Genomic DNA, 8,127 nt, shown 5'->3' with positions numbered 1-8,127 from the left:
CCCGAATCATGGCTTGAACTCCAGCCATGGTGACTGGCTCAGGCGCAACTTCTTCTACAACAGGTATTTGCTGAACCACTGGGGGTTGGTTTCTGTTCCCATTTGCATTTACGTTTTCGCAACGGGTCCTTGCCATCTTGATCTATACACTGAATAAGGTGAATCTAGACCTATACTTACGATTGACGTTTAAATCATCTTTATCACTCTGAAACATTTACATGCTAGTTCTAATATCGTAGTCGTACGTTTAGAATCCTAAACACATAAGGTTTCCATATTCGGTCGGCAACAGACCATAGATCCGAACAATTAACAACATATCATGCACAAAGCATTTAGCACATAAAAGCAATTTAGGCATCATTCCTAAAATAAGCTAGTGCTCACACCTCACAATCATCGCTTAGCATTCTAAGTTTAAGTCTAGAAATAAATCCATATTCCTAGTTCACTTAAACTAATGCTCTGATACCAACTGTGACATCCCCAAAATCACGGCCAGAAAAGACCGATTTTTGTTTATGTTTTTTAAAAATTAGAGTACTTCTTTTAATAAAAATGTTGCGGAATTTGTTCCCAGAAAAACACGATAAATACGTTATTAAAACATTTTCGAAGAAACGTATTTTATTCATCTTAAAACGTTTGGGATGTCATCGTTAATACAGAAACATAAGCATAAACAGAACTTACACTTGTTTACACTAGTGATCTATATCTCTTTAAATCTCTCAGTGTAATGTGACTTCATATCAACACCTGTGATATAAATAAACTGAGTGGGTCAGGTTGGGAAACCTGGTGAGTACATAGGGTTTTCAACCCACAATAATATAATTCCTATGTTTAAACACTCAAACAATCAACCCAATTACCCATCCCTATTATCTTCTTTACTCTTAAGGATTTAACCTAAGAGTCATCTATCCTGCATTCGTTTATTCTGAAGTCCCTTACTTCCAGGGTTATAGGACTGGCACTAAATCCATAGCTGCCAATGTTTGTTCGTAAAGCACTAATTCCATAGCTGCTATATTCTACTCATCGGGTACTAAATCCATAGCTACCAGTGTTTAATAGGTACTAAGTCCATAGCTACCAATTCCTAACAGGTACTAAGTCCATAGCTACCAATTCCTAACAGGTACTAAATCCATAACTACCAACGTCTAACAGGTACTAAGTCCATAGCTACCGGTGTTCGTACCATAGGCACTAAGTCTATAGCTACCAATGTATACTCACATCATCTTATATCTCTCATCATTCATCTACCCATCTCATACCCAACATATTCGTATATATAAAATACGTATACAGTTTAAATCCTTTAAAACGTGTATAAAACGTTCAACCAGCATAGACAGCAAGTATTCAGATAATATGCACACATAGCACGTAGTTTATATAAAATACTTCATATCTATGTGTAAGATGAAAGGGACTATACACTCACCTGAAAGGTGGTGACTCAGCACTCGAGCAGCGCTTGGATACTCTCAAAACAACTTTCCTTCGATAAAACCTAGTACCAATACCACTAGGGTTTAGTCTAACGATAACCGCGACAAATTAATTAGTCTGACTATTATTATTATTATATAGGCGTTAATAACACTCAATATAACTCATAATAATAGCCCAAATAATTATTTTAAGGACCTAATAACATTCCTATAATTATTTGAAAGCTATATTAAAAATTGCGTAAGCGTAACACACTTACAGCGAATTTTATCGAAAACCAGAACTTATTTGGAGCAGCATTTCGAAACCGAAAGGCTCTTTTTCTCGGGACTCCGGGAGCCTCGGGGCTTCCCTCGGGAACTAAGGGGTTTAACTAGGGCTTAGGGGGTTTAGATGAGCTAGAGAGAGAAAGTTTAGAGAGAGAGATATGAGAAATGTGTGAGAAGTTCGGAGCACTTCGCACCTCTATTTATAGTTCCAGACTTCGGTCATTACGATGGGCGTAGGGAGGCTACGCGGGGCGTAGTCCTCGGATAAGAATGCCAGCTTCGCACCAGCTGGCTCGCACCCATTCTCGGACCCGGACAACATCAATTACGCTGGGCGTACCCAGCTTCGGACGCGGGGCGTAGCGAGGGGCAACGTGTTTCTTCAGCGATGGACGGTTCAGAACGCGCCACGTCATCGATCCTTCATCAGGTCTCGCAATTTCATGTTTCAACTTTAAAAAATCGTAACTTTCACATACGAGCTCCGTTTTCGACGTTCTTTATATCCACGCGAAGGTGGGAACGTACTCTACAACTTTCGTTTAGATTTTGTCGGCTAATTTTGACTCGATTTTAAATTTTTTATTATTAACAGGCCGGGACAGGATTGGTCCGTTAAATCCTCATAACTTCTTCATCCGACGTCCGTTTTCGCCCATCTTTTTCTCGTTACGCTACTCTTAACGATATCTTCGATTCTCGTTCAGGTCGTGTTGGCTAAAAACCGCTGGATCTAATATTCGAATTTCGGGTTGTACACTGCTAGTCCGAAACTTCGAAAAATCATAACTTCTTCATACGAAGTCAGATTTGGGCGTTCTTTTTATTGATGTTCTTAGTTTAACATATTCTACGACTTTCGTTTAGAGCGCTAAGGCTAAATCTCGCTCTATCGTAAATTCACTATTTACGCTTCCCGGTGTCGTGCTGGTTCCGTCGTGAAACTTCGACGGGTCATAACTTCTTCATTATAACTCGGATTTCGGCGTTCTTTATATTTATGGAAACCTTGTGACATATTCTACAAATTGGTTAAGATTATTTATTCTAAATAATATTTTGTCGAAAAGTCGTTTTCGACCCCTATTGCCTCTAAATTGACTAGCCCGGATCTACGGGCGTTACAGTCCATGTAGGACTGATTCTAACCATGTTGACTGATGTTGACCAAGTTCTATGGTATATTTATTTTTCTTTTTTAGTTTAGCTCATCTTGAACTCATGTTAGTCTTTTTCTAACTTGAGTACAAGTTAGGGTTAAGCTTGGGGTGATTTGATAGTTTATTTTATTTCCTTCTTTTTTATAGTTTATTTTTAGCCCTTTTTATTAGTATTGCATTGTATATTCTTTATTTTCTTTATCATGGATCATGCATGGTACTTCCTATTTTGCATGAGGTATTTTATAGGGTTTTGGAGTCTCAACGTGGTTGCGTTTAGCTTGGAGATGGGCTTGGTGTGCTTTCGAGGCATTATTGGGCTTTCTGGATCCATCAAAAATGAATTCGGCTAAAATTGTTGAAGACTTTAATGAAGTGGGCTTATGAAGATGGGTCATGGACTAAAGAAGATGGACTTGGACTATCTATTTCAAGCTTGAAGACGATTGGCCAAATTTAAATCATGTGAGGTGTGGAGGGGACCAAGGGAATCTTGAGTGGTGGGGTGGTGTAGTGGAGAAAAAGATCCAGTAGCATTCCAGCATCGTTTGCGAGGGTGGAGTCTCAGTTGCGCAACTTTGCGAGGGTACCCACATAACAACACACTTTGGGGCATTTTGGTCATATTGGTCATCATTTACTTTGGGGGTAGGTTTGGTAGCATTCAATTTTCCACCACTGGAGCACCTTGGAGGCGATTTTTGAGAGCTTTATCTACATTCTTCTCATATTTCTAGTAATTGTTAGTTTCTTGATGCAAAAACACTTTTGTCATTTGTATCTTGTTGCCATGAGTGGCTATTCTATGTTATTTGGTTGAATTAGGTTAAAACCCTAGGATATTTGTGGGTTTTGAAGGATTCATGCTTAATTGTCATTTATCTTATGTTTATGATTCTAGTTCATATTTCTTATGCTTGTTTAATACTTTGATCATGAACTTGGTACTTGAATGAGCAGTTGTTGGTTTATTTCTTTGGTTTAGCATTAAATCATTAAATTTACTTAGAACAAAGGCTTTGTGATGGTAGAAATCATCTCTAGCTTATGGATCATGACTCCTTTATTGATGTGTAAGCATTGACATCCTCCAGTAATTGGGGATTCCTTTATTGTTAAGGCTAATCAACTTTCTTGGGTTCAATTGCTTCAATTGAATCTTTTATTTTGATTAAGAAGTTGTGTTATGGGCTTCCCCAACCTCCATACTACCTTTTAGGAATCTTGGCATATCATGCTTCATAATTGCTATAACCAATTTGGGATGAATGATAAGCTTCATATTGAATCCTAATGATAAACACATAAATATTCATTATGTTGAATTGTCTTGGTTGACCATTTCTGTCTAATGTTTGAGCATCTCATCATCTTGCTTAATTGCAAGCTTTTTATTTATTCAAGTCTTTTAGTTTCCAAGCATTCGCAAAACCCTATTTTTTAGTTTAATTGTAGTTAGTTAGTTTTATTACACAAGTTCTATTAAATTGCATTGGTGATTGAATACAACCATTTTTCCAAGGATCAATACCCATTTTTACCATTATTTATGTAAAACTTACTTAATATACGTAACATTCAAGAACATATCTTCTGAAACAATATATCGCTTTATTACTTTCGAAGGAAAATGTTTCGTAGCGATTCGGTTTCTAATGTACTGTTTATTAACACTCTGGAACGCTTTCGGTTGAAGTTTAAGAGTTGGATGTGAAAAATAGCAATGTGCTTTTCTTGACTTGATTATTATAGCATTTTACTTTCAAAAGTCTACCCCGATATAGCAAAGCCCTACAAATACAAGGTAGTTTTCACTGATAAGAAAAGTAGAATTTAAAAGTACAATGTATTTTAGAAAAAGAATATTAAAATATAATCTTGTAGCAAGATGAAATGAAAATATGTTGTTAGTTATTGCATTTAACCTAAAGTAGGTTAAATGGAAGAAACAGCAACATACTTCTTTTTTCATAATAGAATTTATATTTTGAAATATCTAACCAAATATAGAAATGTCATCCGGATACCAAGAAATTCAACGTATATTAAAGGTAACAAGTTATTTTGATGTCAAGCTTTAAAATTCTAATGTTATTACCCTTAAAATCTTGCAACATTGAATGTTTAAAAATAAATTTGTAAAAGTGATTTCTCTTTTTCCCTCTACACCACCTTTACTTTTTATTGAGTTTTTTTATCTTCTTTTTTCAAACTTCTTTGGTAATTAAACTGTACATACCCTTTCTTAATGTTGTAAGTTTTTGATTGCTTTTGGTATGTATCAAATTAGGATACACAAATTCTTGGAGAAATAAACGATAAAGAGGTTGCTAAAGGGAATACATAACAAAGTTGCAAAGTTTCCTTTCACAAACAAGTTAATATTGAGGTACGTATACTGAATTTTGAATTTGATATATGCACAAAAATTACATAATTAACGGTTGTTGCTCTAAACGAAAGGGTAATATAGTCATTTATTTACTTTGGTCTAAGATAGAAACATATTGTTTTTCACAAACATACAATCATTTACTTACATTTGATCTAAAATAGAAACTTTTACAACATTGTACGCTCAAAAATCTATCCAATTCTAACACTTAACTTTCAAAAAAAATTAAGACATATATTTTTTTTTTAATTTATTATATTACGGATGTGAACATACATGAACTATGCAATCTCCAAAATGGTTCTGGACGATGGGAAAAACCAAGACGTCTCCATGCACGACTGCGTTGCGTTCCTCCAAGCATGCATCCACAGGAACATCACCAACTTGAACGAACCCCTATTTAACAATCTTTCCATGAAATAAAACGATTTTATATATTTATCTTTACCATGTATGTCCCCCTTAGATTTGAATTCCAAATATATAAAAGAAAACCTAACAACCCAATTAAAAAAAAAAGTGATTTGTAGTTTACTACACGCTCACTCGCTAGTTGTACGTAAAAAGTGCCTATTCAGATTTATAGTAATATTATTTGTTATTCTATTTTTATAGTTGAAAATAAAGTTGGATTAGATATCGAGTTGGAGATAGTTAAGTTCTTTGTTTTTTATATATTGTTGTTGGAGATTTCTCGCAAATCATTGATGCCATTCATTCCAAAAAGTTAACAAATTGATGCCAAAAAAACATTGCATATCTCTCAAAACCCACGCCCCATCACAACCCTCTTAAGACAAAAAATAAACAGTGGTAGGACCCAATCGTCACGAACACAACATCCCGATGAAAGTAATAGCCCCGGCAAGGCCAACAATGAAGCCATGCAAGTTACGTTTGCCACTAGCCGTGCCGGAGGCGTCAGCAGTGGCACTACCGTCGTCAGAGGAAGAAGTATCGTCAACGGCGTTGGATTTCTTCTTAGTCTTCTCAGTCACCGGGGCCGGCGCTGGAGCTGGCGGACCAAACATGCTCATTGGTAATAACACCTTGTCCACTTGATACACCGCAAGAGAACCATCGGTGTAGATGGTGTTTGCCACCGTGGCATTAACGACACCAGTCGATATATTCACCTGGTTGCCGGAGGTAGTTATATTTAAGGGAAACTCGTAATAAGTACTGTCTCCGGCCTGTGTCCTCAACGGATTACTAATAGTTTGAAACTGTAAAGTGGAGAGGAAAGTCGGAATAACATGAAACTGTACTAACTCGACCTTTTCTTGATCGGAGAGAGAATTCAGGGATCCGGTTTTGAGACCGGAGAAAGCATTGTCGGTGGGTGCAAAAACGGTGATACCCTGGTCGGAGTTGTTGAGTTGGGTGTTGATTTGGTCGCCGACTTGGGTCATGTGGAAGAGGCGGAGGAGGATTGTGTATTGGCTGGCTTTTTCCAAGATTTTTGTAATGTTGGCGGGGCCTGGTGGTGCCGGAGCTGACGCGGTGGTTTGAGAATAGGTGGTGGTGGTGGTGGAATGGAGGATAAGTAACAGTAAGAACAGGAATGATGACGACATTTTTAAATGGAAAACAAAGGGAAGATCGATGTGAGAACCAACGATGGGTGTGGAGGGCTTTTATGGAGAAGAAAACGTAAATCACACTATTCAAATTTAAATTTTATTATCACCAAAAGGTATGATATATGTTGATTTCATCATTTTAATTATGATTTTAGTTATCCTATATTGTGATGTATATAGATAATATAATATATGCCCACACTCTTGTGGTTGAACATCTAGGTTGTTGACGTGTTGTGATGAATGTTAATTTCATCATTTTGATTATAGTGTTGATGATAGGGCATCACTCTCACTTCATTGAAATTTGAAGTAATTAACCTTAGCATGAGTTTCAATCAATCCCCGTTATTAAGTTGTGTTTGAGTCATTGAGAAATAGTTTAGATTATTTGTTTTTTGTTGGGTAGAAGAAGTGATTTCATGACAAGTGGTAGCTTCACTAGTCAACGTAATATCCTTGCAATTTCAATGTTTTATATTTAAATTTTTAGCAGGTTGTGTTTTAAAAGGATCTATAATTTCTACATAGCATGCAACTTCACTAGAAGAATGGGATTCAATGTTTTGCTTGTGAAAGCAGGAAAATCACAAGGGATGGTGGTGGGTTTTCTGATAAAGGTGGGTTGTGTTGTTACTTCTGCTTTCCAATTGCATATTTCTATTATGAGGGTACACACAAACTTAGAAACAAAGCCACTGATTTTTTATTTTTCACTATATATAAAATATAAAATAAATTAATATATTTTTAACTATAAAATAATATTAAGAAAACTAAAATATGCAAGAATAATTTATTCTAGACTAAACTGCACAAATGGTCCTTATGATTTGCTCAAAGTTGTCACTTTGGTCCAAAAAAAGTTTGTATTAGCGCTACAGATCCAAAGTTTTTATTTTGTTGCGAGTTTTGTCCAATTTTCTTTGAACTTTTTCATTACGACGATTTTGCCCTTATTTTTTTCTTTTTTAGTATTTTTATTTATTTAAATATTTTTCTGTTTAAAAGAAAAAAAATTGTCTTTACTATTTTACTTTAATAATTTTTTATAAAGAAAAAAATAAATAAAATATACAATCTCTCTCTCTCTCTCCCTCTCTCTCCACCCACCGTCTTCTCCATCCCTCTTCCATCTTTGTGTTTCACTATTGTTGCCAAGAGATACCTTCAAAGAGCATCTCCATCTCCAATAAAAAATTAGGCAAGTCGTCTGCATCCCTGGTCAGACCTCATCATCGCCATTC

At 35.9% G+C, this 8,127-nt stretch overlaps 1 pseudogene; it reads right to left on the bottom strand.

Annotated features, from left to right (window-relative positions):
• Positions 1 to 5,987: 5,987 nt before the first annotated feature.
• LOC145093640 (fasciclin-like arabinogalactan protein 11 pseudogene) lies at positions 5,988 to 6,929 on the bottom strand (annotated as a pseudogene).
• Positions 6,930 to 8,127: the final 1,198 nt, after the last annotated feature.

Source organism: Lactuca serriola, chromosome 1 (genome assembly GCF_051521515.1).
Source record: "Lactuca serriola cultivar US96UC23 chromosome 1, Lser_US96UC23_V15, whole genome shotgun sequence".
Taxonomy (NCBI): domain Eukaryota; kingdom Viridiplantae; phylum Streptophyta; class Magnoliopsida; order Asterales; family Asteraceae; genus Lactuca; species Lactuca serriola.
The sequence above is the reverse complement of the archived record's forward strand: the minus strand, read 5'-3'. Positions and strand labels throughout refer to the sequence as shown.